Source organism: Mustela putorius, unplaced genomic scaffold (assembly GCF_011764305.1).
Source record: "Mustela putorius furo isolate JIRA1106 unplaced genomic scaffold, ASM1176430v1.1 tig00000551_pilon_pilon_pilon, whole genome shotgun sequence".
In the NCBI taxonomy this organism is placed as follows: domain Eukaryota; kingdom Metazoa; phylum Chordata; class Mammalia; order Carnivora; family Mustelidae; genus Mustela; species Mustela putorius.
This window is the reverse complement of record NW_025421412.1, coordinates 2,558,090-2,582,660: the sequence shown is the minus strand read 5'-3', so window position 1 is coordinate 2,582,660 and position 24,571 is coordinate 2,558,090. Positions and strand designations below refer to the sequence as shown.

Below are 24,571 nucleotides of genomic sequence, written 5' to 3'. Positions count from 1 at the left end.
GAGTCCCATGGTAAAAAATATCTATAGATACATATACATATACATATAACTATCTACCAATTTATTCATATCTATATATCTCTCCTAAGGCACCTCAGACGTGCCCGTTTTCCATCCCCATGAGTACTGAAACCACCTTAAAGAAGCTGTCCGGAGACTGACGTTGTAGAGGAATTGTTGACATGTCGCTTAAAAATCAGTAAAATTTTCTTTCCCTTTTCAAACTCCCCAACCCAGATTTTTTTTTTCTTGTCGGATCAGTTCCTTCCACAATGAGAAGAGGTAAGTCACTTTTTTTTCAAAGATTTTAATTTATTTATGAGAGAGAACTCAAGCAGGGGGAGCAGCAGAGGGAGAGAGAAAAGCAGACTCCCCACTGAGCAGGGAGCCCCATATGGGACTCGATCCCAGGACCCTGAGATCATGACCTGAGGGCTGACACTTCACTGACTGAGCCCCCCCGGCGCCCTGAAATTAGTCACATTTTTCACTCCAGTTTGACACCGAGAAAGAGCCAAGGTAGGCCTACCCAGTTTACTGAAGCAAAAATTGTTCTGTTCAGCATTTTGTCCTCTTTCTCCATGACATTTCTGTCTTTCCTGGACTTTCCGAAGAAATGGAAGGTGTGGATGTGTTGAGCTCCACATGCTGACAGCGTGTTTAATGCAATGATCGTTCCTTGGGAAGGATGGTCCAGAAAGACGTCGGTCTGCAGACGGGTTGTCCTAGCTGGAGGAGCTCAGAGGCAGGTGGGGGCTTAGGGACCAGCCTGCCCAGACTTCTCTTATAGACAAGGAACCTGCAACTCGGGCAGTGGCCGACGCCACCTGGCAGCCGCACAGCCAGCTCTGGTGGAGTCGAGAACCTGAGCCCCGTCCAGTGTCAGCCTTGATAAACCAGGGCCGTCATCTAATTTCAGTGATTAAGTCATTTTACACGTTAGGTCATTTTTTGAGGGAATTACATGATTCACTGTTTTTAAAGGCTTATTTTGGAGACGGCGAACGAAACATCCTACCGAGCCAGATACTCACTGATCGTCCCAAAACTGCGTCATGGGAGAGAGTTCGTACTGTGACAAAAGTGAATTCTTCTGGTTTAGCGCATTGTGTTTAAAGCCCATGATCGGGCAGGGAGATAGGGGACGTGTTAACCTGAACAACCTTTGGGAGTAGATTAGGTGGAGAAGCTTAGACCTTGAAACGGGTCACTCATTACTTTACTCCCTGGGGTATCAGATTCTTTAAATGCTAAGGTTTTAAAAGACACATGTATTTAAAATAACGGAAGGCCCCACCCCGTTTACTCTTTTATGGCTCTGTACACATCTAACAACAATGCCCCCAACTGACATCAGCTTGAGTCAACGTGAGCTTTGATTTCTCAAAGCTAGAAAGCCTAGATTGCTGCAATTCCTCATTCCAGGAATCCAGAAACCCAGGATGTGACTCATGACCTGCCGAGGCCTTCTCAGGAGCCCTAGACAATGGTGAGGACACAGGACGGGCGGAAGAGTAGATCAGCCCGCAGGAGGCGTGGCGGTCGTATCAATAGGGTGAGGTCATCGAAATGGCCCTTCATGCCACAGGAAAGCCTGCCCTCTTGACCTTGTGCTGATAGGCAACATTTGTCCTAGCTCTTTGCACTGTTCCAAGGAGAGTGTCATGCTGTCTCCCGTAATCCCGAGAGCAGCCTTGTCAATGGATGGGACAGGTGCCATCATCCCTCTTGATGGCCAAGGATGGCGGGCCATGGAGTAAATCAGTGACATGCTGGCGTCACTAGGTTGACACAGAGTCGGGGCTGGAATCCTTCTGTTTCTTGAAAGGTCTGTCCCGAGGCACTTATTCCAGATTCATGGGGCTCCATGGACTTTCCCACTGGGGATTCTCAGTCGCCCCAGGAGAGAAATGGGGGACATTCTAACAGCCACGACATAGGCAGGGAAAGAGAGCTGCGTCCAGGGACCCTCTCGCGTACACCCAGCGAAGGTCACTGTCCCAGAGTGGGGAGCAGGAGGCTGCGAGGGTACTGTGCTCTGAAGCCACCTGGCCGTCTCTTTCAGGGGCCAAATCAAATGTGACAGAGGCAGTCGGCGTCTTGCTTCAAGTTGCCAAACCTACATTGTGTTGTCTTTTGCTTTTCTGGGAATACAAATGACTTCTTAAAATCTGGGAGCGCGGTCATAGCTTTGATGGAATGGGATGCGTCATGAGTTTTGCCACGGGCGATCTCAAGGCCTTCCCCGGTCCCTTTCACGGAGACTGGAACTGGACTGGAGCTGGCCTGTGTTCTGCAAGTCACCTTTACAGCTGCATGACTTCATCTCAGGCTAAATGAAGGAATTTTCAGGATTATAACGGTCACTAAGCAGACAGCTGACGTGTCAGCGTTTAGAAGGGCTAAGGTTTCAGGGCGAGCGTGGAAAGATACTGCAGTGACACGATGTTTTACTTGGGTGGCTTCATTGTGTAGGTGGGTGGCGGGTTGGAAGGAAGCGGGGAGGTGTGTGGGGGGGTGGCGGGACCATGCCAGAGCCCTCCAGCCAGAATGTCAGCTCGATTGGGGCAGATCCCTGGCGATCTGTTGGACTCCGTATCCGCTTGTTCACAGTTTATCTAAGCGGCTCTGAAAATTGGCTAAAACCTCCTCAGGCCAGTATTTCTGGGATTCTCTTATGGTTCAACGCAAAGTTCCATCTGTTTGTTTGTCCAGGTTCCTGTCCTCGGCTGCCCGCCTTGGCCCCAAAATGCCTCTCTGGGGCACGTGGCGCCCCGCCCGGCTGTAGGGTGCCTCCGAGGCTGGACCGTACGGGGACCCTACAGGGAGAGGGCTTGGCCCTGCTCGTCTGAATTAAAGACCTCCTGCTAGATGCTTCTGCTGGGACCAATTAGTTCCCCAAGCAGCAATTAAGGAGAGTTTGCTCCAGCAACTGGCAGCCGGGTTGCCCGTCTTGACCTATTTTGGCTGACTGAGTCCTCCGTGCAGACCTCGGTAATCAGGCTGCCCGCGTGTGCGGAGTCTTCGCTGCCTGCACTCCTCTGTGCTGTGTCTCTCATCCTCCCCGCTTCCGTGTAAAACAGCTCCTCGGCAAATGCTAGTTAAGTAACCCCCGGGCGCTCGGCTCCTCTCGGGGTTAGTAACACAGTCTTCTTTCCATCAAGCTTCTTACAAAACAAAATCACTGATGCTCTTTTCCTCCAGAGAGCCCCCGAAGCTCTTAAACCATCCCCCAAAGATCAGCTTGGCCATTTTACACTGGACCTAAAAGACACCAGTAGAACCAGGTGGTGATGCCAGATGGAGGCAGAGGAGAAGCTGCTGGCCCGGGGCCGTGTCTACCCCGCATCCTCATGACGTTTTCTGCAGCAGCCTGCCACCCTTCTCCTCCTAGAGGTGCCCACGCTGCTGTTAGGAGGGAGGAGCCAGGATTTTCCCCGCTTGTCAGCGGCAGGCAGGTGCGCACAGAACGGGAGCCAGGAGGCGGTCCGCCTGGGCTCAGCTGCCTTGACCCATGGCTCTTGTGCCTGCCCCTCTTTCACAGGACCCCGACTGCCGCGGTGACAGGACAGGACAGGAGGGTGTGTGCCAGCAGACCCCCGACAGCTCTCAGATCCAACCCACTTCCAACCACAGAGCCAAGTTTAGGACCAAGGGCGGTGGGAGGGTTGAGGCACTAGTCCAAGACTGGGTTCAGAACAACCAACAGAAGTTACTATCTTGTGTTTATTCTCAAAATGTTTGAGTGTCCTCGTTACTAATGAGGTCAAGCACGATTTGTCTATATTTCTTGGCCATTTGGATATCCTCTCCTGTAATCTGCTGGTCTGAGTCCCGTGCCCACTTTTCTCGTGGGTGTCTGTGTCACAAGGATTTGGGATCTCTCCACCGATTGCTTTTTTTTTTTTTAAAGATTTTATTTATTTATTTATTTATTTGAGAGAACAAATGAGCAATGAGGCAGGACAGAGGCAGAGGGAGAAGCAGACTCTGGGCCGAGCAGGGAGCCCGATGCGGGACTTGATCCCAGGACCCTGCGATCATGACCCGAGCCAAAGGCAGAGGCTTCACGGACAGAGCCACCCCGGTGCCCTTCATCTGTCCTCAGGCCAAACCCCTGTTAGGCCACAAATACTTTGTTCTGCTTCGTGGCTCACGTTTTCTCTTCATGGTGCCCTTTGCTGAGCTGGTGCTTCAGATGTTAATATAGTTCAGTTTGTGAATTGGTCTCACGGTCAGTACTTTCTCAAACTCATTCATTAATTCTGAACATTTACTATAGATTCTTCTGCATTTTCTATAAATGCAGTCGTCGGATCTTCAAAAGACGCCATTACATGTTTAGTCTTCACACCTTCTGTTTCTTTTTTTTTTTCTTGCCTTATCATACTGTGTAGAATTCTTTAGCAATTTGAAGGAAATGCTTCTCAACACCTCTCCTGCACGTCACGTACACCCCAGCAGGAGGCCTCGAAAGGATGTTAGAACACATGCAAGCGCTTTTAGAACCCAAGCTCACCTTTCAACGGTGTGATCCCCAAAATAGCTTTCTGGACCACCTTCCAGTAGAAGGTGCCATTGGGGACCATACTGCGAACCCTCCTCATCTTCAGCGAGGGTTAGACCCGAGAGCCAAACACGGAATCAGCCAGGATCCAGGGCGACAGCACACACTGGTGCTCCTGTCTCCAGACAGCAGATGCCAGAGCCCCCCACACAGCCGTTCTCCCGGGGCGCGTTTCCCCCTCCCCCCTCTGTCCCGAGTCTGAATGTGGACTGTGGAATGCTGAACACCGGTGGTGTTCCTGAGAAGGCAGGTGCTGGCAGGCAGAAGGCAGATCCTGGAATACGATCTCTCTGCTCTTCTCTGTATACTCTTGTGGTGGAAGAATCCGATTCCCTGTTTCTACCGTATTTTGCCGTCCTTGAGAGCTCTGCGCTGAGAGGCAGCCCGACTCCTTCCAGCATCGCGGCGGTTCCTGCCGACTGGCCTGGAGCACGTGTCTCGCCTCTGCCGTGTTCCCTGATGTGTGCAGGGAAGTCTGCCCTTGAGCTTGGTCGGGGTTCTTCACAACCTACACGCGGTGATCTTTCCAGAAGCCTGTAGTTCCCGTGCAGGTCCTATCACAGTGAGAAGGCGGGTGTGAGAGGTGTCACTTGTGCCGTGTGCCCGCAGGGGCCGGCGAGACTTCTGCGAAGGGTGCGTTCTACCCACGGAGAGAGGCATCGGGTGGCGAGAGATCACAGCTGTGCCTGTGGTCCGTCCACCCCCTGAGAAAACACTCCCGAGTCCTGCTCAGGACCCAGGGTCCACGTCTGCGGTAGGAACTCAGATGGTCTCAGATGCTGTAATTGGAGAGACGTCTGTGTGGCAGCCCCCGGACTCGTTCTGCCGTGGCCCCATCTCCAGGCAGGAATGCCCTCCCGTCATTTCAGTAAGATGTTACCTGCGTTCCGTGAATAAATCCTCTCCACAGTCGGGAAACTCAAGGGTTCCCCCTTACAGCCTTGCCATCCCGGGACCTAATGTCCGTCCCCCATCCGGCCTGCGTGACGGAGCCCAGCTCCTTCTGCTCTGCTTGTGGTGACGTCACCAGCTTCTTCGTCCTCTCCCTGCCGCCGGGCTACCTGCTTGGGCTGCACACCTGCCGGGTCCCCTCCCCTCACCTGCCTCGTGTCCGCCTCTCGCCATAGTGGACCGTGTTTGGAAGCACACTTCTCCAAACATCTCCTTATGGTGGCGGGATCCCAGACCGCACGCGCCCTCCGCTTGCCCGAGCGTGGGAGGCTGGCCGTATCCTGCAGCCCTGTTTGGCCATTCCTGGAGTGGCACCACTTTGTCCCCGGGACACTGCTCCCGGGGGACCACAGCATGTCCCTCCCCCCCTTCGAACTCCTCCAGGCGGAGGCTCAGCGGCACGACCCCGAGACCCTGCGACCCCACGTGCCTGTCTCCGGGGTCGTCTTGCACACACCAGCAAACTGAAAGGACCTCTCCCAAGTCCCCGCGGTCCTTCCGACCCCGATGGCCCCTTCTGCTCGTGAATGTTGCCCCGCAGGATCCCCACCTGCCCTTCCAGGCCTCGGTGGACAGCTCCTTGCCGACTTTTCCTGCTGGGACACGGACTCTCCCGTGTCTGACTTCCTTGGCCGGTTTTCTGTACTTTGTCACGGCCTTTCCACGGTCACATCTGCTTGGCCAAATACAGTAGTTAAAATAGTGCATAAGAGCAGGTCTCACGAGGCCTCGAAGGCTGGGTGCCTTCCGCACCTCCCCCAGGTGCCTTCCTAAGAACGAATAACCCCATGGCTCTGACTACCTCTGTGGGACAGGGACGAACATCGTCCCCCTTTTACAGACAAGAAAACTGAGACCCAGAGAGTTCGGTTAGCGGTGCAGCGGAGCCCCGTGCCAGTGGCCTTGACACAGTCTGGCCGCTGGGGCGCATCTGAGCTCCCAGGCACAGTGTTGGTCTGCGAGGCGTGGGAACGCGGCCTCTGTCGCCGCCTGCACGTGAGGAGGCCTCGCAGCAGGTGCACAGCGTCTCGTTTGGGAGCTGAGCACCATGAGCCGTTGGGTCCACCGGCAGAGCCAGGCAGGAACTGTCACTTGTGACTCGAACATGTCCGGAGGGTGACCTCACTGTCCCAGGGCTTCCACGTTGGCGGGTTGATTTGTCAGTTTGTTGGTTCTTCGCTCGTTCGTCCGGCGAGCACTGACCGCATTTAGCCGTCCAGAGCGTAAGGACCAGGCGCGTCGGAGCGCACGCGCTTTGTTCCCGATGCTTGTTCAGACCACGATGCGGCGACGCACAAGTGAGCGGGCTCAGGGCCGCGTGCTCATGTGGGGGGTCCGCACCCTGCGGCCTGAGCCAGCGCCAGGCGCTCACCCGCACGCGGAGGGACGTTCCGCGTCCGCTGCGCACCCTGCTCACAGCACATCACAGAACAGGTGGGCTGCTCATCACAGAACAGGTGGGCTCTCAGCAGTGTCGACATTGAATCTGGGAAACCTGGAGAACAGCTCTGTGCCTAATACCACGGCAGTAAGATCCTGGGGTGTCTCTCAAGAGCAAATATGCAGCTGACATATCGCCAGTGTTGTTTTTGAAGAGCTTTTAGTGGCGGGGGGGGGGGGCGTGTAGCATAGAGAAAAGATAAGGATGCGGAATCTCGTGTAAAATACCGTCTCGACTACGTGGAAAGAAGTACAAGGGAGAGGCGGGAGGGAAGATGGCAGTGTCCTCCAGCCAGCGCTGGCCGCTTCGCCCTCCGCCGGCCGAGGCCGCACCGTGCAGTCGGTGAGCCCGGTCCCCGGCTGAGACCGAGGGAAGCCAGCGGGCCTGGGACCCAGCCCCCAGGGGCCGGACCGTCCACCCCTTGCCCTGTGCCCCCTCCTACTGCTGTTTGCGGGAGTGAGAGTCTCACGAGCACCTGCAGGCGTGCGCGTCGTTCCGATCTGACTTCACGCCGTCACTGGGTGACGCCCGCACTCCCCCCGCACAGGCGGGTACACGTGAAAACAGACCCGAGAGCCGTCCGCATCCACGTGTGCGCGAGCTTAAAAACAAAAACCAAATGAAACAAAACTTCTTTTTTTCTTTTTTGGTCTGCCTGCTCTTCCGGCGTGTTTTCCCCACTATTCTGGCGCACTGGTATGAAGAATTAAAATTTGACCATTTCCTCTTTTCCTGGAAAATATTCTAAGGACTGTGTTTGATGACATGTCTGATTGTGTGTCTCAGGCATAACTGGTCTCTTATGAACACGCAGGATCTTAATGTTGCTGCCTTTGTCAAGAATAATAGCACTATTCATGAAAACAGATGAATTCAGAAAAAAATGGGGCCTGAATATCGAAATGAAGTTGAACAGTAGGTTTTTATAGGGTCCTTAAAATGCAATGCATTTCGGAGGGCCGCAGAGAAGCCGGGCTGGTCCCAGGCCTCCCGGGGCCTTACTTCCGCTCCCACCGCCGGCCGGCCAGATGGGCCTGTTTCATCCACACAGAACTGTGTTGAGAGGAAAGAGTCAAAGGCACTTTACTGGGGAAAATGGGTCCCCTGTCAGGTGTCTCGGACTTTGCTGGGGCAATACGGGAGGCGGGACCTGGGGGTCACCACAGCGTCACCTGCAAACAGCTGACCCACGAGCTTCCTTCCGGGGGGCGGGGGGGTGAACATTTTATACACAGAACCTTGACCCCGAGCACCGCCTGCCTACAACTCTGAGTCTCGGCAGGCAGAGCTCCGGACGCCTCACGTGAGGGCCCGTTGTCTTCTCCCTGAGCAGTGGTCGGGAAGGTATCCGCGTCCTGCCGCCGACTGGCTTCTCAGAAGGTCACTTCCCAGGTGGCGGCATGTGCCTGCCCTGGACGTTCGCCTGGGCTCCTGCACAGGTTCTGTCACACGCTCCCAGAGGTGCTGGAACCTGGCAGGGGTTAGCAGTGACTTTTCTGGGGGCCAAGGGCAACCGAGGGGACCCAGACCTGACCTGTGTCTCTCGGTGACGTACATCGGGCGCTTCCGTATGCTGTCCATCCAGGACTGTACCGTCCGCTCGAGGCGCATGCATGTGCACTTTTTCACTGGGTGATAACGCAGCCCGGGAGCTTCTGATTTCGTAGACCTGGATGTGACATGGGCACTGTGAGCTGACCATTGCAGATCCCAGGTCTGGGGCAGAAGACGCTGCTCTGTGATTTGGAATCATAAAAATAACGTTTAAAAGAGGGTGTCCCAACCAAAAAGAGCTGGTGGGGGCCCCCAGCTGTTGGGCAGTGGAGCCAAGCATGCCAGACAGGCCCGGACAGTGGTCCAGCTACATCGGTCCTGGCCGGGAGCCGGCCACCGGCCCCATGCCAGGAGGACAGCAGGCGGGAGCGCCAGGGCAGGCAGCTGAAAGGGAAGTGGATCGCGGTCGGGAGGCAAACCCGTTTACGGCAGTCAGAGTGGTTCACCTCGGAATTCTCCAGGCATGAGAGGCAAGCCCTGGTGCTTGGGCAGCCAAGGCCATTGACATTCTGCACCGAGCCACACCCTCCAGGTCCTAGACCCCTCCCGCCCCCATGTGACTGACCACCGTGGGCCTCTAACACCAGCGCTGCTGTGTGTTTGAGAGAATTTGAAATGCTTGTGTTCCAGAACGTTCCTGCGCTTTGCCATGGGCTTCCGTGTCCCCAAGACATTTTTCAGGACAGTTCAGGATAAAGCAAACACTTCAACTGTTAAAAATAAAGCTTTGGTACTCACACACGTGAGTTTGTGACTCAACGTGGCCGATTCGAACGAAAGCACTTGGAAAGTCAGCGGCACGATACCAGCACCTTAGAAGTGACCGTTCTTGCTGCTTTGCTGTGTAGGGAAGCCGACCGCATGGTTTTACTTCAGAACCACAGGCAAAAAGACGTCCAGATGGGCCATCTACCACTGTAAGGGCTGGGTTTTGTTCTTTTAATTAATTAGCCAACATATAGTACGTCATTAGTTTCAGATGTAGTCTAAGGGCTGTCTGTGGCTCACGTATATCCGGAGCTAATTTTTAAGTTAGATCTTTTCATGAACCCTTATTGAATCAACTCTGTACACATTTTTAAGTTTATAAACACTTCGCTTGTTGATTCTAATAATTAGAGAAAAAAGAATGTTTCAGAATTTAAGGGAGGAAAGACTATTCAGGCAGTGAAGGCGGGACACATAGTCCCCAGGAGGGACTCCAGCTGAGAGCCTCGGGAAGGCACCAGCGGGCACCTGTTAGCGTGAGCTGGTGGAGGCGGGGGCTGGAGGGCGGTGGTGTGTGTGCGTACGTGAGAGAGGCCGGCCAGGGAGGGCCTGAGAACACAGCTGCTGAGACGAGGCGCTCGTACGCGAAGACCAGCGAGGAGGCGTGAAGGGCTGGCCTGGGTTGGTCAGAGGTTTCCCCGGGAGGGGCTGCCTGCACCCGTGGATGGCAAGGACAGGCCTCTGCTCAGAAGCCAAAGCTGAGACCGGGGGGGGCCCGTCTGGATGGTGAGGGGCAGGTGCCGAGTAGCCAAGGACACCCACGCGCTTGCCGGTGCAGAGAGGAGTGATTTGCCTTCCTGCCCGCTAGCCTGACGGCCACGAGACGAAGACAGCCTTGTGTTTGCTGTCCCCTGAAGTCAAGATCCAAGGAGACATCTGGTGGCCTCCCCGTCCTTCCCCAGGGCTGGCCCAGCCAGCAAGGAGCCCCAGGCTGCTGTGTGCTAGCTGGGACATCACGCTGTGCTTTGAGGGAGAAGTTGGGTTTTCTTGTTTAGGGCTTTGTTTTGTTATTTTAAATATCTGCAAGACAATTTTTGGAAGAGTGCATGCCCCCATCAAAGGAAGAAAATGGGGTCGGCCTCTAGGCAGCGACACGGGCCTGGCCGGATGAGTCTTGCACAGACCATAGCCGAGGCCTGCCACCCTCCTTCCCTGACGCTGCTGGTGGAGACCACGCGGCCGCTTCTCACCCGCCTTTTCTTTGCAGGAGCATCCAGGGGGCACAAAGACAGCTCAGAGACTGCGTTCAAGTGGGTCAGAGATTGGGGATTTTTTCTTCTACTCTTCTGCAGAGAATCATTGTTTACAAAAAAGAGGACCATATTCAGTCACCCGAGGGGGACGCAGGAGAGGCAGCCTGTTACCACGCTGACGGGCCTGGCGAGGCTTCCTGGAGGAGGAGGGCGTCTAAATGTAGTCAGGCACTCCAGGGGGTAGCACGGTAGTGCTTAATTGTGGGGAGTTTCCTGAGGTCTGGGGAGCGTCCAGGGTCCTCATGAGACACACAGGCAGGACCGGGCCCCCTGCGCCTGGAGGCTCGCGCAGCTACTCCAGACCGTGCAGGAGGGAAGCCGCCGGCCCTCAGCGTCCTGCAGCATCACACCGTACGCTGAAGACTCGGAAACAAAAAATGCAGTCCTGAGTGGGTCTTCAGTCAAACAAGGCTGGGGCACATGGAGTGAATACGTGCCCGTCAGCCGTTTCCAGTTCTGGGAGTTTGAGTCTTGGACTTGGCGCCGTAACAGGTGCTCAGTAGACCAGGTAGAAGGACATCGTGGGGGCCCTCGGGGTGTGCTACCCCAGGTTACCTGAAGTCGGGTGGTCTGCAGTGTTTGAAAACATTCCAGAAACGGAGCACCGACGTCCGGTGAGGCCGTGCGGGTTGGTGACACGTCGGATCTCTTTGCTTTGGTGGGAACTCGACTGACTCGGTCCGGAGCACTGGCGCTCTTGATGCGTCTGTCTGGTGGTCGTTGTGCCGTAAGCACAGCTCGAGTCCTCGGGGGTGGCTGAAAAGGGAACATGGGGCATAAACGGCCACCGTGGTTTAATGTCGGAGAACCTCTATTCTGAGGCCAGTGCCGCAGCCGTCCAGCCTGAAGACATGACTCTGCCCAACCCCAGATCCCCCCACGGCCCTCCTGTATGCCGCCTTCCGAATCCAGCAAATCAACCCTGTCCAAAGACGTGAAAGAAAGAGCAGAGATAAAGAGGAATGAGACACAGGGTCGCGGTCAGCGCCATGAGTCTGCCGCTGGACGTCCAGGTCTGCGCCCCTCCCCCCAGCCCTCATCGTGGCGTCACTGTCTGAGTTCTGTGAGCGGCATCTTCTGAGGGACGGTCCAGGGGCCTACAAGTCCGGTCCCGTGAGCACATTCTGGGAGAACGCGGAGCACGCCTGTAATCATGAGTCTGTTTTGAAGTCCAAGAATTGTCAATGAGCAGGGAATATTTAAAAGAGTGTCAGGGTCACGCTGCCCTTGACTGTGAAGCGTGTCGAGGCGAACTCCAGCCTCCGCTTCCAGGCCGGTGGGGGTGCACGCAGCGCCGCGCCTCCCGCCATCATCTCCAGGCCTGCCTCTTGCTGTGCTCTGCTCAGTGACCTTAGGGGCACCCCTGGATGGGACTTCAAAGGGCCGTATCCCTTCCTGAACCTGGGAGACGTTTATGGGCGGCTATCGGGGAGAGCAGCGTGGTCTACTAAGGGCAAAGACTTGGGGAGCCGGTGCGGGGAAGGGCTGCCCTCTGCATGGGGCCTGACTGTTGACGGTCAGTGCGGGAGCCCGAGCTCCCGAGGGCGGTGTGTTGGCGGAAGGAAGCTCTGAAACCTGACGACACGGGGAGGAAGCACAGCTCTCTGCTTCGCGTGTGTTTGCCGGGAGGGAAACCCTGGCGCGCTGGGCCTCCGGCTCGGACCCAGACGCCATGATGCCTGCCTCCCTCCGCCCTCCACCCCCACCCCCACCCGAGGCTCCGTGTCCCTGACTCCAGCCCCCGGGGGCGGGGGGGGGGGTCTGTCGAGGGTCCGGTCCTTGTGAAGGTGGGCACGGGACAGACTCCAGAGAGTGTCAGCCCACATGGGCAGCCCACACTGGCACCGGTAAGGGCCTGGAAATGTGCTTGAAATCAGTGAGGCAAGTTCATTCAAACAATGCAGATAAGCAATCGAAATTCAAGCGAAAAACACGATAATTTGGATAAGAATCAATTCCCACTTGTTCAGGCTCCTTGGTGTGTATCGCATCATAGCTTGTGTCGTGTTGTTAAATGTTCACCGTGGAGCCCGGTGAGCTGGGGGCCATCCTGCTCGCCTCTGGGCCCCGGTGCCTGCGCGTGTGACGGGGGCTGGCTCTGGCAGACGTGCCAGGGGGTGTGCCCGTCCGCTGATGAAAGCCACTGGGCAGCTCACCCTCCAAGCAGTGGGCCAGAGTGTTTGACGGTGACCTCGCCCGCCGGACCGCCGTGTCGGAGCGGACCCCTTCCTTCTCCGGAGGTGCTTGTCCGTTATCAGTCTGTCCTGGTTTCCAGGTCCGAACCCCTGCCATAGTCCTGACACTTCCTGGCCTTTGTTGGCCCGTGGCACGAACTCTGTTTTGAAAGGACAGGAGCATAATGAAAGCGGATATGGAAGAAGGGCCAGATGACATCACTGAAAGTATTTGAGGAAGTCCACTCTTTTCGGTGTTTACAATCTCAGCATGTTCGTTGTTTGTAATCTGATAAGCACACTTTTGATACTTTGGGGGAATGACAAGCCTTAAGGCTCAGACAGAATTCATGACTTTTTATCTTAGTCTCATAGCAACGGAAAGAGAATAGGAGGTCTTGGCTTGAGTCCCAAGTGACCTTGACTCAGGGGTTGACCTTGGGTACAACATTCAGCAGAGATGCTTAAATTGTGCCGATGCCACTGGTCACTGGGTTTAAAAAAAAAAAAAAGAATTCCATTATTAAAAATGAATTAGCATACTGAAGTTTCCCTCTCAAAAGCTTAACTCGGAAATCGGTAGTACGCAAAAGCATCGCCTTTCCAAGGTTAACTCCATAAGCTTGTTATAGGGCAGCCTCCTAGGCGTGCTTGTAGAACAAAAACCATAAAACACTCAAATGTCTCCATAAACGGCAGTCCCCCTGCGCGCTGGAAATGTTGACGCTTGCTCGGTCCCTGGCACCTGAACTGTGAGTGCGGAGAGCTCTGGGCGAGACAAAAGAAAGGTCTAGAGCAAGACTACCAAACCCTTCCTGCCTCACGCCAGCGCCGTGGCTCGGCTCATTCCACGGGTTCATCTCATTTCCTCCCGACAACGACCCCGACAGGCAAGGACGGCGGGTTCTACCCAGTTTGCAAATGAGGAGACCAGTGGACTTGTGGGATAGGGATGACTCCCAGGCGAGCCCCGAGCCCTGGTCTGCCCCTCCAGACAGGGCACCATGGAGAGCAGCTCCCGGTGTGACACGTCCCGGATAGACACCCCTGACCGAAGCCCAGGAACGGGCCCGCAGCCCCCAGAGGCCTGGGGAGACCCGTCCTCCGCAGACGCTCCAGAGGCAGCGTAAAAGGCTGGATAAATGATCTTTGTCCCCCAAGGCGGGTATGACAGGACCGGCCCCTCGTCCTAAAAGTGTGCGGGCTGATTGCAATGTTGCTTCTCTGTGGAGAGAAGCTCCAAGAGTTGGTGTGAACCCGGTCCCGGGGAAAGAACCGTCTGGTCCGTCAGTACTGTGGCTGCTGTGGTGTGTGCTCCCCGAGTGCGCAGCACAGAACCCGAGAATGAGAAGCCCAGTGGCCGGCGGAGGGGCCGTGAGAAGCGTGGATGGGAAGGTCACGGTCAGAGTAGCCGAGCGGAGGCGTGTCCCCGGGGACCACCTGCACACAGATGACTGAGCACTGGCCCCCCGTCCCCAGCCTGGACTCCGAGATGGGAGCTGGTTCACAGACCGTGTCCCGGTGCAAGGAGAAAACTGCCAGCTCGCGGCAGGGACCCCTAAATCCCTAAGGAGCAAAGAAGAACATAGAAACCTTCTAAAAGCTGCCGGGCAGGATGAAGCTGGCTGGGTGTGCACAGGAGAAGGAGCCGAGCAGAAATGCAGAGATTCTACCCCAAAAGCCAGCCGGCAGGTACCTAAAGTGATGGGGCTTCTGGTGCAGCCTCTCCGCCGGCCCCAGAGCCCCTGGGATTTGACTCAGCTGGCTGTCGGGTTTGTAGAGGTGAGGCTTTCGGGTCTGGACTCAAGCCTGCCCAGGCAGACTGCTGGTATTCCTCGTGCGCCAACACAAACCCGTACCGCCCTTGCCCAGGCCAGTCCTCGCCAAACCCAAACAGAACTCTTATTGTGTCATACAAGAGCATTGCTAAGTCCCTCTCACTCACGTAGGTTCATCTTGGAATCCCCCCACCGCTCGCACGCGGGCGGGTTTAGAGCAAGCTCTCCCCGAGCATCCTCTTCTGGAATGAAGAGCTTCAAGAGACGCAGCCACTCCGCTTCTGGAGAACAATGTTAAATATTCCCTCCCGACTCCTGCGCCGGCACGAACAGTGTACGTGCCGGGGCTCGTTCATGCCAGAGAGTGCCAAGATCTGACACGCTGCGGGAATAAATAAAGCGGAGTCAGGCAGTGTGTGAGGTAACGCGTAGCCCGAGTGATGTCTCCGGCCGTCTCCGGCTCGAGAGCAGGGCGCACACAGAGTCACAGTTCGCACGTATCGAGGCCGTTTATTCAAAATTGAACACCAGCAACTTCCCTGCGCGTGCACCATGCCGCGCGTGCACCGTGCTGCTGTCGCGCCTTCCCAGCGGGAAGTACACAGGCAGCCTCTCGAGCAAGAGTCGAAGACTCCCGATGGACTGCCCTCCCCAAGCCGGAGAACCGTATCCCTCGGGCTGTAAAGAAGACAGAGTGACGGAGCCTTCATCAAACCGTCTTCAGCGTGGCCGATGCCGTCTTTGTTTGGGGAGGACAATGCCGGTGGCGTGGGCAGTGAGTGAGAGAAGGCTGAAGCGCTGTCTGTTGGGCCGACTGTGCTTTCTAGAACTCGGCCCGGCTGCGAGACCATCGCCCCTCGAGGGGAGAGCGGCGTCGGTGTGGGTGAAGCTCCGTGAGCTCACAGGCCGGGCAACAGCCTAGCTGGAGGCAGAGTGGACCAACAGTGCCACGGCGAGCTGTCGAAGAGTTCCACTCTGTCCCGGAGGCCCACGCGGTGGCCTTCTCTCCCTGGGCTCGGCGGGGTCGCACGCCTCCCCCGGAGCTCCTGCTGTGTCCCTCTTCCCCGTGTCGGCCACGCAGCCCTTGTTCTGGCCCCTGAGCGGTCTTACCACTTCCCTCCGTCCTCGTCTGTCAGATGACGGCCTCCGCTGTGCTGTAAGACCAAGGACTACAGTTATTGTAGCAATTCTGTACTTACTGGGAATGTTACGCATTTGTTCGGCTGTGCTGTTATTTTTACTGGGATTAGGACTCCTTTAGGAGTGCTCCGGTTACAGCGTTGGGCAGGTTTTGCGTAGTCTGCCTCTAGCACTCTTTTTTCCCTAGGATCTTGTTGCTTTGGTGTGCGATTTTGCAGAAGGTGAGGGTTTTCAGGACTCGTCCTATGTGGTGTTCCAGCAGAAATGCCCGCACTTAAAGACAATGCATAGGGACAAGGTGTGAAATCAACACACATTTGACCTGGCCATTCCTGAGGGCGAGCGGCTATTGTGTTGGAGTGTTTGGGCAGGTATCAGCTGGGTGGATGGGGAAGGCAAGGCAGGGGAGAACATTCCAGGCTGAAGGCACAGCCTATACAAAGGTATGTTCCGTGTGGAGAGGGGGACCCAGAGGTGTTCATATTCGGTGCATTTAAAATCCTTAACATTCCACTCATGGGAAAGTATTTGATTAAGCTCTCGGTTGGAGTTGAAAATAGACCTTGAAAGCCCAGGAACTGTGGACGGATAGGAACAGGACTCAGACTGGCAGGTGTCAGAGAAGCAAGGCGTGCCGGTCCAGAGAAGCAGCGGGGCGTGGGGACCAGGGGAGTGTAAACACGGAGCGTATTGTGTCTCGTGAACAGAGCCCGATGTGGGCTCCGGCTATGGGGCTAACACCAAAAAGACACGATTGCCCCCTAGCCAAGTGCTTGACCTAACTGTGTCCGCCCAAAACTCATGTTGAAATTGTAACCCCGAAGGTGATGATACTCAGAGGTGGGTCTCTGGGAGACGGAGAGTGCAGCCCCCATGACGGGGTTAGTACCCTCATTAAGGGGCCCCCAGAGGTCTCTCTCCCTCTACCTGCCCCATGTGAGGACAGGACATGGAGATGCTGTTTGTACCCGGCGTCTGGGCAGCTCAGTTGGCGGGGCGGCTGCCTTGGGTTCAGAGTGTGATCTCAGGGTCATGGGATTGAGTCCTGCCTCGGACTCCTTGCTCGTGCTCTGCCCTCACTCGTGCTCCCCCCACCAAAAAATAATTAAGATCTTAAAAAAGAAGAAAAGGAAGAAGCTTTCTATGAATCAGGTGCAGCCCTCCCCGGAGGCACTGGCACCCTGATCCTGGATTTCCTGATCCTGATCCTGGGGCAGATGTCTGCTGTCCGGAAGCCCCTGGGAGTCTACGGTCTCTCCTGGACGCAGCCGAACAGACTGAGACCCCAGGCACCAGTGGTGACTGAAAACAGGAATGGTGGCCGTCTCCATTAAGGATGGAGAGACGGAGGGGGTGGAGGGAGAGTGGCTTCCAGAGCTGGTCTACAGAGGCCCACCGAGGACGTCTGGTCAGCAGCAGGTGACCCCGCGTGGAAGCCTCCAGCGTCCGACCTCCTCCCCGCGTGTGCTCAGGGCCAGCAGCTCCAGCTCCCGTGCGCGTCCGCTCTCACTCTGCGCGTGGCAGCTCAATGTCATGACATCGAGAAGAGGGGCTCTGACGGGGAGGAGCAGACCGCCTCCCAGGGAGAGCCCCACCCAGCGAGGCACACCCCGCCCGGGGCCCGCCCCTGCAGCGTCCTAGCCTTCGTGGGCCTCCTCGCGGTGGCCAAGGAGCTGTCCCAGGAGAGGGAGAGGGACTGGGAAAGAGGCACTTTTATGGAGACCTCGACAAGCTGTTTCAGAGGCTTGGAAGGAAAACTCACTCTCCTCTGATGCTCGGGAGACCGTTTCGTTTGTAACCAAGACCTGGGGACCCCGGCAGGGAAAGGACCTGGATCAGCCTTTGGAGTCGAGTACATAAGCTCCGACTTAAAACCGATCCACAGACGCGTGGAAATTGCCAAGAGAATCCATCATCCCCCATCTCGGTTGCTCAGAGCGTGTGGCCGTGGGGTGGCGGGCGGCAGCGGGTGTGGTGGGAACAATGCACAGACTCCCGGAAGCCCACCGCAGTCCGACCTCAGGGGTACCAGAACTCGAGCGATCGGGGTGGTAGGTGACGCCCAGAAACTCAAGGCGACCCATGGAGCCTCCCGACAGCACCCCCGTAGCCGCATGGCTGCAGTGCACCTGCCCGCCTCTGACGACAGCGGCCGCCACGTCCCTGGGCCTGCCCTGTCCAGGTGACTCAAGATGAGACACCGCACAGTTGGCACCCAGACCTCATGCTGGCTCTCCAGAAAGGACGCAGCGGGAGACACAGGCGGGGTGCCTCTGGCTAGAGCACGTGCCCCCCGCGCCCGTGTCCACACCTGCGCTGGCCCCGATGTATGGCGGAGTGTGCGGGAGGCAGCCTGCTTCCTCGGGCAGACTCCGCTCCCCACCCCGGTGGGGGAGTGGGGGAGCAGGGGGAGGCCAGGGCCCAGGCCTGCGGCAGGAGCTGCCACGCCCACCTCTTCTGGGCCGCCGGGAAAGCGGCCGGTCCTCACCTGCAGGCAGGGCCACCCACGCTCTGAGATCATCCCCAGCCTCCAGCCTCGGCTGGTGTTTCTCCGGAAGCTCTGGCTGCTCCAGCCTCCAGCCTTGGCGGGGTTTTAGCCCTCCTTCCCGGGCTGGGGCCCCGTGCCAGCGAGCCCGGCCTGCACCCGGCGGCACCGACCCCGGGGGCCGGCCATGTGGAGGGCTCCGTCGGGTGTGTCCTGGCACAACCCCACCGGCAGACCGGGGAAGGCTGGCCCCGTGCTCGTTTGGTGCAGACCCGGCCCGAGCTGCCTTCCTGCGTCCTATGCTCGGCCTCATCGCCGCCCACTTCCCGGACGCTCGGCGGCCCATCCCGGGGGCTCCTCGTCCCTGACGTGGGCACGTCGCCGGCCCGCCCGCCAGCCGTGTGGCCTCCTCTCAGTGTCGTCAGCGATGGGGACATAACCCAGGGAGCCTCTGGCCTCGGCCCCCAGCCTCCCGCACTCCTGCGCCCGCCAGTGGCCCGCCCCATCTTGCCGGGCTCCTGCACTGGGGGGCTCCTAGCCCGTCCTGCGGGTCAGCACCCCACGCCCAGCGTGGCAGCGCGGCTGTGGCCGGCCGTCCTGCCAACAGCAACTCTGCTGGGAAAACACCCCTAGACCTCACGCTCCCGAAGCAGAAGGAGAGGGTAGAGATGTTGGCCCGCCGCTGCTCATAAAATCATAGAGGTATGCAAGGATCGGGTCACGTGGCCGGTTGCCGAGGGCCCGCCCGGTGACGTCTGCCGGGCAGGAGTGCCAGCAGCAGTGACGCCGTCCCGCAGGTATGCACCTGGCCGCGCCGCGCGAACACCGTCGCCGAGCCCAGCGTCTGTCCTTTGAACTCGCGCTCACGGTGCCCCTGCCTATCCCTCCGTTCCCCGAACTCCCGGCCCCGTGAGGACAGGTGGGGACTCGGGCACGACGGCTGCGAAGCCCGTTGTCCTTGGTAGGAACGCCCTGAGGTTGTTCCCTCCAGAGGGGCCACGTGTGTGCCCAGTGGTCGTTTCGCTGCCGGTACCTGGTGACGCCGTCAGGACCCTGCTCGAGGCCCATCTATCGTGGGCGCCTCGAAATGCTTTCAACAAGGGAAGCTGAGCTGGCCACGTTTCCCACCCGGTTTATAGGGACGAGGGCTTTGTTCTGTGTGGAGTGGCCCTGGTCTGCGTTTCCTCTGCCATATGCTTTGTCTCGCTAATACCATGTTGGAATTATTTCCTTAATTTCTAAAGCTGCGTGTACGGAAATGGCTTATATTTCCTGTTTTGATAAACTAATAGAATTTTTCTGGGAATTTTGTTCCCAAGTTGGCTTTCTTCCTTGTTGGCTTCTTTTTTGGACTAAAAGGATAATTCTAAAAAGTCAGGCTTGACTGGACTTGTGACAAAGACAAAGACTTGTATCGATTTTTTTACCTTAAATATGAAAGATGAGTACTTTTTTGCAATAAGGGATGTCTGTCTTCTGTGTCTGTTAGAATGGGTTATTCAGTATCTCCCGTGCAGGAAGCTGGGGTTGGATGCTGGGGCCAGTCCAATGGTAAAAGATCTGTAAATTCCCTACAGAGACTTGCTCTTTTTGGCTGGAGGTATATTGGCTTAGAGAGACTTTCTTGGACAAGAAGTTTCTTGGAACATGCAGAGGACAAAATATTCTTTGTTTTAGGACAAATGAGTTTTGTTTCTTGCATTTTCATATAAATTTGGTTAATACTCATTTCTTATGTGCGGTCCGTGAACAATGCTGAGCATTTTTTTTCGTTCATTTGTGAAGATTGTATCAACTGTAAACGGTCCTCACACCCGCAGAAAGTGGGACCCAGGACCACGGAGTCGCTCCCTTAATCAACGTGGATGGTTCCCTCTGGTAACTCACAGGAAGAGCTTGTCGTAGAGTCTAAGTCTTTTGTGTGTTTCGTTTTCTGGCATGCAAGTTGTTATTTAAACCTATTTTTAAATGTCCTGAATATGAGGACAAGTCTGCTGCTGGGAGAAGCGAGAAAGGCGGTTTTCTCCGTGTTTGGAAGGGGCCAGTCCTCAGACACCTACAGACGAGTTTGTCCCGGGCGGCGGCCAAGAGCCTTTCCTCTCTGCCTGATGCTATGCGATACCCGCCGGGGGCAGCGGGAGCCTCGCTCCCCCGGTGCCAGCGGATCGCTCACAGACGAGGCGTGGCCAGCAGCGCGGGGGACCGGATGTTCCCTAATCTCCCAGCTGCTCCAGCCTGTGTCCCCTTGACTCGATGGGTTCCATTTATAGACGGCAGACCGGTCTCTGCCTGCAGCCCGGGAGCCAGTGGCCCGGGGCAGAAAATTCTCTGCTTGAACCTGATACATGCCTGTTCAGGGAGCTGGAAACTGGCTTGTTTTAGAAGCTTCCACGACCTCTGTCCTCCCAGAGACAAAAATCGCCGAAGGATGTAGGTCACGCATGTAGGGTGGTTCGGGTGCGTCTGGGAAGAACTGAATGTCCATGCAAATACATGTATTTCTATTAAATCTTTCCAGGGGGAATGATGCCAAGATTCACATAGGGTGTGAGGGCAAGAATCCCATGTAAAAAGCTGGCACCTCCCCGCCCCCCCCCCCAAAATCTGTTGCTCAAGGTTTCCACTTTGACCCTGGAAACAGTCTCTCTTGCATTCTGCTTGAGTAGAATAACCAGGGTTTCTAGAAAATATATCTATGCGTTGACATTGCCAATTGGCTCTTAGACGATCGGGGTCATTCTTACTGCCTAGAATTTCTAATTAGTTCAGCAGTGCCGGCTACTGACTCGGGGCAGGGGAGAATTCAGACAAGAACTGCCTAAAAGGGTGTTCTGAAGACAGACAAGAGGACCGAAGTGTTTTTGGCACCGCGACTGGCGAGAAGCTCGGCGACTGAGCCCTCAGTGCCCAGAGTCTCCCCACATGGGCCACAGGGGGCACGGGGCTCTGGGGGCCAGCGCTGTCCCCGGACAGCACACTGGGTCCTCTCGAGGCGCGGAGGGCACGGGACTGTGGGGAGTATACTTTCTCCTCCGCTGAAGGAGGCAGCGTCCAGGAAGCCACAGCAACGTGCGTGCGCGGAGAGCCCGTTCGAAAGCGTGTCCTGATGCAGGAAGTCGAAGGAGGGGCCTGCATCCCTAAGTCGCGCCTGGCGGCCCGGGCACTGCGTCCACGCGCCATGCAGGGCGGGTCCAGGTCCCGGCAGGACAGCAGCGTCGCGAGCTGAGAGGGAGTGCCTCTCAGACGTGCATCTGTCTGCCCCGCCCCCTCCCAGCGCACCGGGGACACTGTGTCCGACACGGCCTGTTCAGAGTCCCCGCTCGCTGTCTTCCCTGCAGGCTCTCCCCACGCCACCCCTCCCTTGCCAATATGGCTTTTGTTCTGATTCATTGTTTAGCAAGAGGCACCCACTTATCTCCCTGGTGCGGCTCAGAGGCATTCCTGGTCTACCATGCTTCTTGTGTTTTCTGTCTAATTTCCCAAAACTTAGAATTCACACTTACTTTTCAGAACAATTCCTGTTGGGTCCACAACGCTTGGTAAGACGTCCAGCACTTAACGGCAATGGCAGAATTCCCACCCGTGGCCCTGTGTCTGCACCGGCTCTCCCCAGCCTGGAGAGGGCCGCTGAGTCCAGGGGTGGGGGGGCTCTGGCCAATGTAGCCCCCAAGATAAGGGCCCCCAGGGACCTCGGTGCGATGTTCAGCAGTTGCTGAGGAATTAATGATTGTGTCCCAAAGTCAGACTCCTTCCACAGCTGGGAAGCTGCATCCGCAGGTCGAAGCAGTTCCACATCTTAGTAGCAATGAGGCGGCTCTCGTTGAGCAAGGGGGACGGAAGGTGCCCCATGCCTGTCCTGGACCATAAAGCCACAATGGCTGACATGGAGTCTGGCCAGAATGTGGGGGATCTGGCACCAGAGGGGCATCCTGGGGTGCCTCTGAAGACTAGGTTCAAATTCACTCCAGTCTAAGATGCCCTCGATTCCCCGATGGTGGTGACTACCTGGAGGCCTGGCCTCCCTCAGCCTGGACACTGGCGGCCTCCGTCCCCTGGGCTGGAGCAGTGAGGGCCTTGGGTCGGAGGGCAGGGAGGTGGGTTTCTGTGGGGGAGGCCAGTAAGGGGTAGCAACGGCGCGCAGGACGGCCCGAGGGGGAGGCCCTGGCTGAGTCAGTTCTCTCCGTGACCCGCCCGACTCTTCCTCTCTTACCACGTCTCCTTCGTGGCGCTTGCCGTAATCGAAAGCGTGTGGGCTTCGGTGCTCATTTGCTCGGTTTTCTTGTCCACCTGCGTACAGTCTGTTCCCGGCGTTACACCCGCGGCCCAGCACAGTGCTCGGCCCAGAGTAAACATTCGGTGGAGAAGGAAGGAAGGAACGAATGAGCGAATTTGCAAGGGGAGGAGGGGGGCATAGGGTCTCCGAGAACCCTGGGGCTGTCGTGTTTGATAGAACTGAGGAGCCAGGAGCCCCCGCACAGGCGCAGCTGAGGGAAAGGCTCCCCCTGACCACTCCGAGTGGGAAGCACACGGCACAGGCTCCTTCGTCCTTCTGGAGCCCGAGAGGCAGCAGTTCCTGCAGGAGTGCGAGGATACAGGGCCACGTGTGTGTTGGGTTCGGGCGTGCTCAGGGCGGGTGCACTGAGCACTTGGTGCAGACCCTCCCGGGCATCGGTCTCATTTGGCCATGAGTCCTGCTCCGCCCGGGGATGAGGGACATGCCCCGCGCTCAGTCGGGCGGTTGCCGCGTGGCTGTGACAGGGACACCTTCCACACCTCAGGCTGGGTCTGGGGGAGCCTCCGGCCCTGGTGCTCAGCACCCTGGCCTCCGTGGGGCATTGGGATGGTGAGTGCAGTGACTGGTGCTGCTGCAGGGGGCAGGGGTGTTGTTCTAGAGAATGGTACTGACGGGAATTCAGACTTGACACGAGGAACTGGTGGAGAATTCAGCCGGCGCTCCTGAGGAGTCCTGGAGCTGCAAGCCGTCCTAGAGATGTGGACATTAAAGGCCTAGACCCAGGCCAGCTTATCGTCTTTGAGGGGAGTGTGCAGTGGGAGGAAACTGGTCATCTTTACTAGGGAGTTGACCAGAAGGCTCAAGGTTTGTCTCTGGTTGTATTCAGCAGTAAAATCCAGGGGAGACCCGAGGGCTTGGGGCAAGGGCAGTGGTTGCTGGGGTCTTTTAGTATTCTGTTCTGGGGATGCAGACAGAGGACCCCACAGAGAGGGTCACATACCCACATTCAAGGTCTTCAGGAGGGCATTCGTATCTTGAGAACGTTCCAGAGCTCACGTCCCATCAGGGGAATACCGAGGCTCAGGTCTGAGATTTGCTCAGTCTCTAAGAGACGTCTGGAACACATGCTCTGTCTGCCCTAATAAAGTAAATACTTGTGTTCATCCTGGAGATCTGGCATTCCAGGCCATGGGGCTTAGAGCTCTTGTAGATGTCGGAATCCACAGGACTCCCTCTGTAGGCGTGCGAGATGTCAGATGCTGATGGGAAAATACCCACACACACACACTCCAGACCCTATCACACGCACATACATGCACATACATGCACATACATGCATGCACAGGGTTGGGATCTCCATAATGGAAATCGGCTGTGGCTTGTAGACGCAGGCCTGCCTCACCTCCTGCAACTGGGGCCCCGAGCCATGGCATTTGGTCGAGGAAGGGCAAAGGTTGGGATTTATCAAACTTGTGAGTCCCAGCTCCAAAAGCGAAACAACATTGTTAGATTTTAAGTACGTTACAAAGAAACTAAGTCCACTGCATATCCTAAGCCTAGGACAGAAAGTCTGTTAGATCGATTGAAAGTCATTTCAACCAATGGTTTATATCCAGGGACTTGGCAAGTGCCCTTAAAATCAAAATTAAAAATAGCCTCCGAAACACCAGATGGAGAATGTAAGTTTTTGCTTTCCCCTGTAGTCCTTAGGCTGAGGAGTCCCCCTGCCCTTTCCAGACAACTGGCAAATGAATTATTGTGTGAACCAGGGACACCTGCCAAGCCCCCTGCTCGCTTCCCAGTTGTACGTACTACAGAGTGTAAATGTGGCTGTCCATCTAGAGTCCCCCTTCAGCGTTCAGGGTAATCTGCAAAACCGACAGCCTCGCGTGGGGCTGGATTTATAAAAAACCAGTTATTCAGAACGGTGGGATTTTTAAAAGCGCCCCACGATAGATAAACATCGAAGCGTGAAAAAAATCGGGAAATACCGAGCAACATATTGTGAGGGTGAGAAAGGACTGTAAATGTGTTTATTTTTACCCTGTGGAACTCAGACGGTCTCACACAATGATAACCGAAAGATCGCCCAGGAAAGGGATTTATCGTCTCTACAGAAAGAACAGGGAGTGGTTGCGTGGTCTTGGGTAAAGCGTGGCCAGAGTCCCTGTGTGCCTGTCCAAGGCTGCACGTGCAGGAAGGTGAGCAGGCGTCGCCGAGGGGGCA

The 24,571-nt window shown here is 56.5% G+C and overlaps 1 protein-coding gene across 2 annotated transcripts in view; it reads left to right on the top strand.

The window, feature by feature from the left end:
- Positions 1-24,571, top strand: part of COL4A2 (collagen type IV alpha 2 chain) — a 154,786-nt gene that overhangs the window by 17,757 nt on the left and 112,458 nt on the right. The window lies entirely within an intron of this gene.